Here is an 11,988-nt window from a genome sequence, read left to right on the forward strand (position 1 = left end):
GGCTAATGAACTACATTTCTACAATCTGAAGAATGGAGAAACGTATGGACCTCGTAGTGTTAAAGCGACACTGACCTCAACAGATTGGGCTGTGTTAACTCTGGTGTCTTCCCGAGATCTACACGCAACCATTGTATCGGAAGAAGTAGTGCATCAGGAAACCATCGTGGAACCAGAGGTGTACAAGATATTTGCAAAGAAAAGCAAAGAAACACAAACAGCATGCGAGATTAAAGAAGAGTTTGCATCGTTACCCCTCAATGTGAAGGAAGAAGAAGGAGATATTCCCACACAGCCAGAAGGGAGAAGAGTCCTGACAGGCACCGTCTGGGAAACTAAAAGCGGACCCTCTGGGCGTTGGTATTACCGCTCAAGCCGTTTGGTGACGTTGGGTAAGGACCCCTCTGATGATTTTGTTATGGAGTATTTTAATTCTACCTGCGGGGTATTTCAAACGTCCTTGAGGGTGCCTCTGACTGCATGGCTGGAAATGATTGAAGGAAAAGCTACAAAGCTTAAAGAACTTTTTAAACAGAGTCAGACATCGATGGACATTATACTGGTGAAAAAGACCCTCACGTTTGCAGAGGACTCCGCCCCCCAGTCAACATAACAAGTCCCACCCACCTCAGCAGATCATTTAAAAAGTAAGGACCTCGCAAGGACATTTTTAGAGAGCAGCAACCATGGATCTGAGAAAAACCAAGTCTCTCCCCACGATATGCAGCCTGGATCAAACGCCTACAGGACCGCCATCCTCACCAACATTTTGGACACCAGATCTGGACAGCGCTATGGCTGACATTGATATCACGGGGTGGCTGGATATGCCTCAACCTCCATGTGAATTACACACAAATCTGCAGAGTGTCACTAATATATATATATATATATATATATATATATATATATATATATATTCTTTATTTAACAGGTAAAAAAAAAACCTCATTGAGATTAAAATCTCTTTTCCAAGAGTGACCTGGCCAAGAAGGGCAGCATGTACAAAGTTACAACATATAAAACACAGACATGAAAGGCAGACAAATACAGCTGTAAAACACAAATAAAATGGCACATTAGCCAGTCAATATAAAACCTTTATTTAACCAGATTGGTCCCATTGAGATCATAGATCTCTTTTTCAGGGGAGACCTGCAGAAATATGCAAAGTAAAACAAACTATTAAAATCATTCAAAAACTGGCAACATTTTTAAAACGATTTCAAGATATACGAGCACTCACATCGACCAAAACTAAAAAAGTGTTACACAGTGACTGACATTCTGTACGGGAGTTCACACCCCAGCTGCTGTAGGGAGTTGAAATATGTTATGGCTCTCGGGGGATGGTGGTTAAGAGACAGATTCTTCGTTTTTGGACTGCCTCAGGGGGTTAACGACATCTACTAAAAACAAAGTACTTCATTATCTACTTTTTTCAGCTTTTATACACAAAAGTGCAGGGAAGGTAGGCAGATTTAGAACACTATCTATGAGATAGTGTTAGTGTTCCCTGCCCTTATCCATTTATTTTTTCTTTATTCAGCAATCGGCAATTGTGTCAGCTTGTTTTTCTTGTTAATTAGGAAAGTGCTTGCTTAAATGTATGTATTTTAAGTGCATATTATAGAACAGGTATAGGGCAATATCAAAATTAGCCCAAACTTTTTTTTATTCACAATGTTTACTGATAATCATCAAAATATGCAGGGGGTCCAATTCTTAACTTTTCCCTAAAACATTCTAGAATTTCTTTATCTAACACAAAAAAACATGAATTTTAAAAACATTTGACAACAATAGATACGTTGTTCCTGTTTTTATTACGATTATTAGATACAAAATGATAAGTATAAATAAATCTATGCTTTCAAATGCATTATTCAGAGATATTAGGCCTGTCAAATCAAAACTGGAGCATGTGAATAAGAGAGAGCAGAGTCCTAACCAGCTGATCCAAACCAAACTCTGAGCAGCCGGCGGCTGAGACGGAGCCAACCAGCATGCGGACCAAACTGCTGCTAAGAACTCATGTTTAAATGAAATAGCAAGCAATGAATTCAAAGTGTGTATTTACTACACTAAGAGGAAAAGGAGATTTATCTGAGTTCTGTTGTGAGAGATTCGTGAGTAGAGAAGCGGCATCAGGTTTACAATCCCTCCTGCTAGGACGAAAACACAACTGCAGGTAAATGTGATGATGATGTGTGACAGGTTGAATGCAGCACAATAATCATTTTATTTTCTGAAATCTTTGGTATCGTAATCGTTTAACCAACATTGTAGTTCAAAATAAAATTTGAATAATCACCCTATGCTCCAACCAAACAAAAGAGAATACAAAATATACTCATGTAATAACAAAAAATAAGTTAATTTGTCATTTTAAAGCAAATAAGACAAACTCTACGAATACAGACTTTACATTTTCCAACATCGACATAATACAATTGAAATGTAACCATTTAACATATAAAATCGCTCATGTTTTCATCAAGGGTATCTACAGCATTACTATACTTTAGAGAAGATTGGTACAGTATATGATGATGTACATTATATATATATATAAAGCTTATGTGGGATACACAAATAAATATCACCCAATGGATGTTATCTACATCTCATCACATTTTAACTCCTCAGAGTGATTGTGTCTTGATATTTGTCTATATTGATGTTAAACATGGAGCTGCTGTGATGCAAGTCAAATTTGATCTGACCATTAAAGTATTATCGTATCGTATTTCTGCAGGAGATCCACACATAGACAACTCAACATCACAAAGAGGTCAAAAACTTCACAACAGCCCTTTCAATTGGGACAAAATGTATCGACAGTCATTTAAAAATGACCCCTCTCACAACTAAGAAGAAGTTAAGAAAATGGACACTGCAAATATAGCTAGGTAAAATGCCAAGTGGGTACAGCTCATTACAAATGTTAATCTTGGGTTTGCTTTCACTCGATGAAGCTCAGTGCAAGTTCTTTCATGAAGTGCAGGGTCTTTCATGAAGACTTTCACCTTTCCTAGTCGGATTCTCGTCCCCCTAAATCTATCACAGCACGATGGAGTCTAATCGCCAAAGTTTAATATATATTGCCCTTTGTATACACAGCAATAAATATGTTTATCGCACTAAACAAACTTCAACTGTCAATCATTCCAAACACTCTTTAAACCGAGGAGGAGGGGCACACTTAAAATATTGTAACGCAATTTAATCACATTACAAAGTTTGACCCAAAGTTGCTCCCACGCGGATGTTCCCCATGAATAGAATGGTTTTGGAAGAGCAAAGGTGGCCGATAAATTGGCAAGAGCTACAAGTATTGCACATATAGTGTTCGCAATATGATAGCAGAAGAGATAATATGCATATTAGACTGACACAGTGAGTGAAAAGAGGAAGAAAAAGGTTTGATTAGCAGCATTATATTCTCGTTCTGTTTTCAATCGTCCCCATCATCACACTTATTAAACGGGTAATGACTACATTCTGATCAATATATACAGAGTGTTTTGCATAGTAGTTTCCCATTTTTATTTTACTTAAGAAAAAAGTCACTGCATCGAACAAGTCCCTGGCTTCTTCTCCATCCGACTGCTGTTTGTTAGTCTTCTTCTTCTCCATCCAACTCTGTATGGATATTTCAAGTCTCTCCTTGAGGCATCTGCATTTTACAAGCTTGTGCTGAAAGGCTTCCGAAGCGCGTCCTGGAAAAGTCATTGTGTACAAATAGTATGTTGAAAATCAAAAAAGAAAACTCAATTCAATACAAATTAATGAATATTTTACCCTGTTCTAAAGTTTTGCACCCTTAAAGAAAAACCCCTTCCTTACCAACTACTTCATATTATACCCTTTGTTAAGTGTTGCGTACATCAGGGTGTATCTCAAAGTATCTTGGTAACATAAAATAACAAAAATATGTAAGTTTATCAGAAAAGAAAAAAACCTTGTTTATCTGAACAAGTGTTGCATACACCAAAGTGTGTTTAAAAGTATCTTAGTAACACAAGAAAAGAGAAAAAAGCCTTGATGTCAACAAAACTGTATTTTTCCACTGAAATAGCGTTAAAATAAAAAAAAAGTGCCTTTAAAGAAAATGTATTCAGACAAAGTATTTTACTTTAAAAAAAAAAAAAAGTTTAAGGTTTTGCATACATAAAAAGTGTATCTTACAGTTCTTTTGTGAGAGAATTACACACAAATCTGCCAAGTGTCAGGGAAAATTGTTAAAATCACAAACTTACCTTTTAGAGAAACAGTCTTTAAGAAAAAATCTAATCAGACTGTACTTCATTTTCTAGTTTTAAGGTTTTGCATCCCTCAAAGTGTGTCTAAAAGTATCTTGGCAAGAGAAAAAAAAAGCCAAAATCTGCCTTTAAAAGAATCCGAATTCCTTATAAAGTACTTCATATTCAACCAGTTTCAGTTTTCAGACACCAAACTGTATCTAAAAGTATCTTGGTAACACAAGAAAAAGAGTAAGTGTAATTTATTCGGTAATGTTACAGAATGTTTCTGAAAAATGAAGATTCCAGGACCACTTTAAATGTTTCGTTTACAATACTATTACATATAGAGGAGAGCTCTTCTTCGGGAACATCCTCTCCCCTACTTTGTAACATCCAGTCATTAAGCCCATATCCATTATCCTGGTGATAATAAGGGCAGGCTACATCAGACTTGGTTTTTCTCAGATCCATGGCTAGTTTTGAACGGTCGTCTTGGTGGGGTCCTTCGTTTTATATGATTTGCTGAGTGGGTGGGACATATTGCGTTGAGTGGGAAGGCTTCATCTGTAGAAAGTACTCTGTTTGAGGAGATTTCGTAATAATGGCAGTTTGTCATTTTGAGGGTATTTCAGTGAAACAAGGCTGTTTTGAACATTTGACAGATTTATGCTTAAATTCTCTGGTAAAGTTACTGAAAGATACACCCCCCCCCACTCAACGCAATAAGTCCCACCCCACTCAGCAAATCATCTAAAACGAAGGACCCCACCAAGACGACCGTTGAAAACTAGCCATGGATCTGAGAAAAACCAAGTCTGATGTAGCCTACCCTTATTATCACCAGGATAATGGATATGGGCTTAATGACTGGATGTTACAAAGTAGGGGAGAGGATGTTCCCGAAGAAGAGCTCTCCTCTATATGTAATAGTATTGTAAACGAAACATTTAAAGTGGTCCTGGAATCTTCATTTTTCAGAAACATTCTGTAACATTACCGAATAAATTACACTTACTCTTTTTCTTGTGTTACCAAGATACTTTTAGATACAGTTTGGTGTCTGAAAACTGAAACTGGTTGAATATGAAGTACTTTATAAGGAATTCGGATTCTTTTAAAGGCAGATTTTGGCTTTTTTTCTCTTGCCAAGATACTTTTAGACACACTTTGAGGGATGCAAAACCTTAAAACTAGAAAATGAAGTACAGTCTGATTAGATTTTTTCTTAAAGACTGTTTCTCTAAAAGGTAAGTTTGTGATTTTAACAATTTTCCCTGACACTTGGCAGATTTGTGTGTAATTCTCTCACAAAAGAACTGTAAGATACACTTTTTATGTATGCAAAACCTTAAACTTTTTTTTTTTTTGAAAATAAAATACTTTGTCTGAATACATTTTCTTTAAAGGCACTTTTTTTTTATTTTAACGCTATTTCAGTGGAAAAATACAGTTTTGTTGACATCAAGGCTTTTTTCTCTTTTCTTGTGTTACTAAGATACTTTTAAACACACTTTGGTGTATGCAACACTTGTTCAGATAAACAAGGTTTTTTCTTTTCTGATAAACTTACATATTTTTGTTATTTTATGTTACCAAGATACTTTGAGATACACCCTGATGTACGCAACACTTAACAAAGGGTATAATATGAAGTAGTTGGTAAGGAAGGGGTTTTTCTTTAAGGGTGCAAAACTTTAGAACAGGGTAAAATATTCATTAATTTGTATTGAATTGAGTTTTCTTTTTTGATTTTCAACATACTATTTGTACACAATGACTTTTCCAGGACGCGCTTCGGAAGCCTTTCAGCACAAGCTTGTAAAATGCAGATGCCTCAAGGAGAGACTTGAAATATCCATACAGAGTTGGATGGAGAAGAAGAAGACTAACAAACAGCAGTCGGATGGAGAAGAAGCCAGGGACTTGTTCGATGCAGTGACTTTTTTCTTTAAGTAAAATAAAAATGGGAAACTACTATGCAAAACACTCTGTATATATTGATCAGAATGTAGTCATTACCCGTTTAATAAGTGTGATGATGGGGACGATTGAAAACAGAACGAGAATATAATGCTGCTAATCAAACCTTTTTCTTCCTCTTTTCACTCACTGTGTCAGTCTAATATGCATATTATCTCTTCTGCTATCATATTGCGAACACTATATGTGCAATACTTGTAGCTCTTGCCAATTTATCTGCCACCTTTGCTCTTCCAAAACCATTCTATTCATGGGGAACATCCGCGTGGGAGCAACTTTGGGTCAAACTTTGTAATGTGATTAAATTGCGTTACAATATTTTAAGTGTGCCCCTCCTCCTCGGTTTAAAGAGTGTTTGGAATGATTGACAGTTGAAGTTTGTTTAGTGCGATAAACATATTTATTGCTGTGTATACAAAGGGCAATATATATTAAACTTTGGCGATTAGACTCCATCGTGCTGTGATAGATTTAGGGGGACGAGAATCCGACTAGGAAAGGTGAAAGTCTTCATGAAAGACCCTGCACTTCATGAAAGAACTTGCACTGAGCTTCATCGAGTGAAAGCAAACCCAAGATTAACATTTGTAATGAGCTGTACCCACTTGGCATTTTACCTAGCTATATTTGCAGTGTCCATTTTCTTAACTTCTTCTTAGTTGTGAGAGGGGTCATTTTTAAATGACTGTCGATACATTTTGTCCCAATTGAAAGGGCTGTTGTGAAGTTTTTGACCTCTTTGTGATGTTGAGTTGTCTATGTGTGGATCTCCTGCAGAAATACGATACGATAATACTTTAATGGTCAGATCAAATTTGACTTGCATCACAGCAGCTCCATGTTTAACATCAATATAGACAAATATCAAGACACAATCACTCTGAGGAGTTAAAATGTGATGAGATGTAGATAACATCCATTGGGTGATATTTATTTGTGTATCCCACATAAGCTTTATATATATATATAATGTACATCATCATATACTGTACCAATCTTCTCTAAAGTATAGTAATGCTGTAGATACCCTTGATGAAAACATGAGCGATTTTATATGTTAAATGGTTACATTTCAATTGTATTATGTCGATGTTGGAAAATGTAAAGTCTGTATTCGTAGAGTTTGTCTTATTTGCTTTAAAATGACAAATTAACTTATTTTTTGTTATTACATGAGTATATTTTGTATTCTCTTTTGTTTGGTTGGAGCATAGGGTGATTATTCAAATTTTATTTTGAACTACAATGTTGGTTAAACGATTACGATACCAAAGATTTCAGAAAATAAAATGATTATTGTGCTGCATTCAACCTGTCACACATCATCATCACATTTACCTGCAGTTGTGTTTTCGTCCTAGCAGGAGGGATTGTAAACCTGATGCCGCTTCTCTACTCACGAATCTCTCACAACAGAACTCAGATAAATCTCCTTTTCCTCTTAGTGTAGTAAATACACACTTTGAATTCATTGCTTGCTATTTCATTTAAACATGAGTTCTTAGCAGCAGTTTGGTCCGCATGCTGGTTGGCTCCGTCTCAGCCGCCGGCTGCTCAGAGTTTGGTTTGGATCAGCTGGTTAGGACTCTGCTCTCTCTTATTCACATGCTCCAGTTTTGATTTGACAGGCCTAATATCTCTGAATAATGCATTTGAAAGCATAGATTTATTTATACTTATCATTTTGTATCTAATAATCGTAATAAAAACAGGAACAACGTATCTATTGTTGTCAAATGTTTTTAAAATTCATGTTTTTTTGTGTTAGATAAAGAAATTCTAGAATGTTTTAGGGAAAAGTTAAGAATTGGACCCCCTGCATATTTTGATGATTATCAGTAAACATTGTGAATAAAAAAAAGTTTGGGCTAATTTTGATATTGCCCTATACCTGTTCTATAATATGCACTTAAAATACATACATTTAAGCAAGCACTTTCCTAATTAACAAGAAAAACAAGCTGACACAATTGCCGATTGCTGAATAAAGAAAAAATAAATGGATAAGGGCAGGGAACACTAACACTATCTCATAGATAGTGTTCTAAATCTGCCTACCTTCCCTGCACTTTTGTGTATAAAAGCTGAAAAAAGTAGATAATGAAGTACTTTGTTTTTAGTAGATGTCGTTAACCCCCTGAGGCAGTCCAAAAACGAAGAATCTGTCTCTTAACCACCATCCCCCGAGAGCCATAACATATTTCAACTCCCTACAGCAGCTGGGGTGTGAACTCCCGTACAGAATGTCAGTCACTGTGTAACACTTTTTTAGTTTTGGTCGATGTGAGTGCTCGTATATCTTGAAATCGTTTTAAAAATGTTGCCAGTTTTTGAATGATTTTAATAGTTTGTTTTACTTTGCATATTTCTGCAGGTCTCCCCTGAAAAAGAGATCTATGATCTCAATGGGACCAATCTGGTTAAATAAAGGTTTTATATTGACTGGCTAATGTGCCATTTTATTTGTGTTTTACAGCTGTATTTGTCTGCCTTTCATGTCTGTGTTTTATATGTTGTAACTTTGTACATGCTGCCCTTCTTGGCCAGGTCACTCTTGGAAAAGAGATTTTAATCTCAATGAGGTTTTTTTTTTACCTGTTAAATAAAGAATATATATATATATATATATATATATATATATTAGTGACACTCTGCAGATTTGTGTGTAATTCACATGGAGGTTGAGGCATATCCAGCCACCCCGTGATATCAATGTCAGCCATAGCGCTGTCCAGATCTGGTGTCCAAAATGTTGGTGAGGATGGCGGTCCTGTAGGCGTTTGATCCAGGCTGCATATCGTGGGGAGAGACTTGGTTTTTCTCAGATCCATGGTTGCTGCTCTCTAAAAATGTCCTTGCGAGGTCCTTACTTTTTAAATGATCTGCTGAGGTGGGTGGGACTTGTTATGTTGACTGGGGGGCGGAGTCCTCTGCAAACGTGAGGGTCTTTTTCACCAGTATAATGTCCATCGATGTCTGACTCTGTTTAAAAAGTTCTTTAAGCTTTGTAGCTTTTCCTTCAATCATTTCCAGCCATGCAGTCAGAGGCACCCTCAAGGACGTTTGAAATACCCCGCAGGTAGAATTAAAATACTCCATAACAAAATCATCAGAGGGGTCCTTACCCAACGTCACCAAACGGCTTGAGCGGTAATACCAACGCCCAGAGGGTCCGCTTTTAGTTTCCCAGACGGTGCCTGTCAGGACTCTTCTCCCTTCTGGCTGTGTGGGAATATCTCCTTCTTCTTCCTTCACATTGAGGGGTAACGATGCAAACTCTTCTTTAATCTCGCATGCTGTTTGTGTTTCTTTGCTTTTCTTTGCAAATATCTTGTACACCTCTGGTTCCACGATGGTTTCCTGATGCACTACTTCTTCCGATACAATGGTTGCGTGTAGATCTCGGGAAGACACCAGAGTTAACACAGCCCAATCTGTTGAGGTCAGTGTCGCTTTAACACTACGAGGTCCATACGTTTCTCCATTCTTCAGATTGTAGAAATGTAGTTCATTAGCCATATAGTTGAATATATAACCCCAAACATCGCCATTTTTTAGAGTCCATTCTTCGTGAAGTTCTTCGGCTGTAGGCGTCTGAACCCGGCATACAAACTGCATTCGTTTCTTGATTGGAGCACCCAACGGATGGCTGTAAGTTGTCACCGGTGTCTCGCTGATTAAATTCATATCAAAACGTCTCTTGGCCATTTTCTCTCGACTTGAAAAATGAGTGACGCTGGCTTTTTATCTAGACAGCCCTAAAGCGAGAGGGGTGAGGGGCGGGGAAAGTGTGTGTGTGTGTGTGTGTGTGTGTGTGTGTGTGTGTGTGTGTGTGTGTGTGTGTGTGTGTGTGTGTGTGTGTGTGTGTGTGTGTGTGTGTGTGTGTGTGTGTGTGTGTGTGTGTGTGTGTGTGTGTGTGTGTGTGTGTGTGTGTGTGTGTGTGTGTGTGTGTGTGTGTGTGTGTGTGTTCCCCCTCCTTCACCATATGTTTTCTCCCCTCATGTCCTGTCATGTCCTGTTTGCAAAAACAGAGAGGTTTAAATATATGTTTTTTTTAAGATGCTTTACTTTTGATTAATTTCATGTTATTTGCTAGTATTTGTAAGTTACATTCGATACTGTATACAGGATTAACCACACAGGAAGTGGTTAGGAGGCGGGATATATATATCCTAGACATATTAATTGATTGAAAACAACGGCATTTTATTTTTCTCATTTTTTAAATTTAAATTAATTTTTTATTTTATTTTGTAAACCGGAAGCGGGGGCGGGACATCCGCCGGAAGCGGGGGCGGGACATCCGGTCGAACGAGGCGGGACTTCCGGTCGAACGAGGCGGGACTTCCGGTTTTCAAAATAAAAAGGTGGGACTTCCGGTCAAATAAGGCGGGACTTCCGGTCAAAAAGGGGCGGGGCGACCTGTCACTTTTTGTGCATACTAATGAGATTGATATGGCATTTGTACTACTACTTACAGTGATATAAAGTAATTTGGGCAAATCCACAGGGGGTCCTCAAAAGCCTGGATTAAATATTCAGGAGCTTGCTTTCGTTTCGATCAAATTCAAACTACAGACCTTTAATTTGTTGCACTTCATAACATCTTTGGTCTGACATTTCTCCACTTTACCTGAAATTTATGAGGAACCATTTGACACTTTTTTTGCTATTACTTGATTTTTCTACTCATCATCTAGGTAAATGGGAATCAAATTTCATAAACAGAGAATCAATAATGTTAATAGAGGGACAAAGAGTAAATTAACAGTTGACAATGTGAATTTGCGATTCTGTTTTTGTTCTGGTTCTGGTTATTTACTCTAGAGCCCTAAATTCATCAGTCATTACTTTTATTATAATGTGAGTCAGACATTTAAACAATGCCAAGTAATTATTGGTGAGGAAAATTCATACAAAAAGCAATGAATATAACAGTTACCGGTTTTCTTAATTCCTGCTAAAGTGATTCATGATGATTAAACGGTAGTGGAAAGTGTGAGGACATGTGGTTCACTAACCATATCAATAATTCAGTATTTTTTTATAATTATATGTAACACCAAATCTGTGTAATGTCCTGTTGGGCCTGTCTCATAGGAAAATGGTAACAGGTTGACATACACCATTCATTGGATCAGTCTGCAGGCCCTACCCCACCATGACGTACAATATATCAGAGTTATTGTATTGATGTTGTAAAGACTTTATTTAACAAAAAATGTATCTAATACATTATTTACCACAAAGTTGGTTGAGTTAGTTTCATCTTTTAACTTACTTTATCTTGACAGTGTCTTTCTTATAATTATTCATGTCTTATCTGATAATACCGGAATTTACTTATTTGATCAAGGCCAAGTTAATATCTTTCATCACCTTTTATAAATAGTTTGACATTTTGGGAAAACCTTTAATAATTTTCTTGTTGAAATGAAAAGTCCCTCACCACTCATGTTTAAAAATAAGCGTAACTTTGTACACGACTGGAAGGTGGGGCAAACAGCCTGCCTCGCTTTGTTGATGGACACAGAATATTCTAATTAAAACGTTATATCTTGCTTGTTTATTTTCAGAAAAACGTCTATAAAAAAGATTATTATCATTTTCATAATGATGTTATTTTGGGATTTTCCAAATCAATATTGTTGGGCATATGAACCACCCCAGTGTTTATTTTGTGAATGTCAGTTAGAACCATCTTGAACATCAATAAGCGACATTACCCGATTTCTGAGGTCTCAAGGTTGGCAAGTATGGG

Source organism: Pseudochaenichthys georgianus, chromosome 1 (assembly GCF_902827115.2).
Source record: "Pseudochaenichthys georgianus chromosome 1, fPseGeo1.2, whole genome shotgun sequence".
Lineage (NCBI taxonomy): Eukaryota > Metazoa > Chordata > Actinopteri > Perciformes > Channichthyidae > Pseudochaenichthys > Pseudochaenichthys georgianus.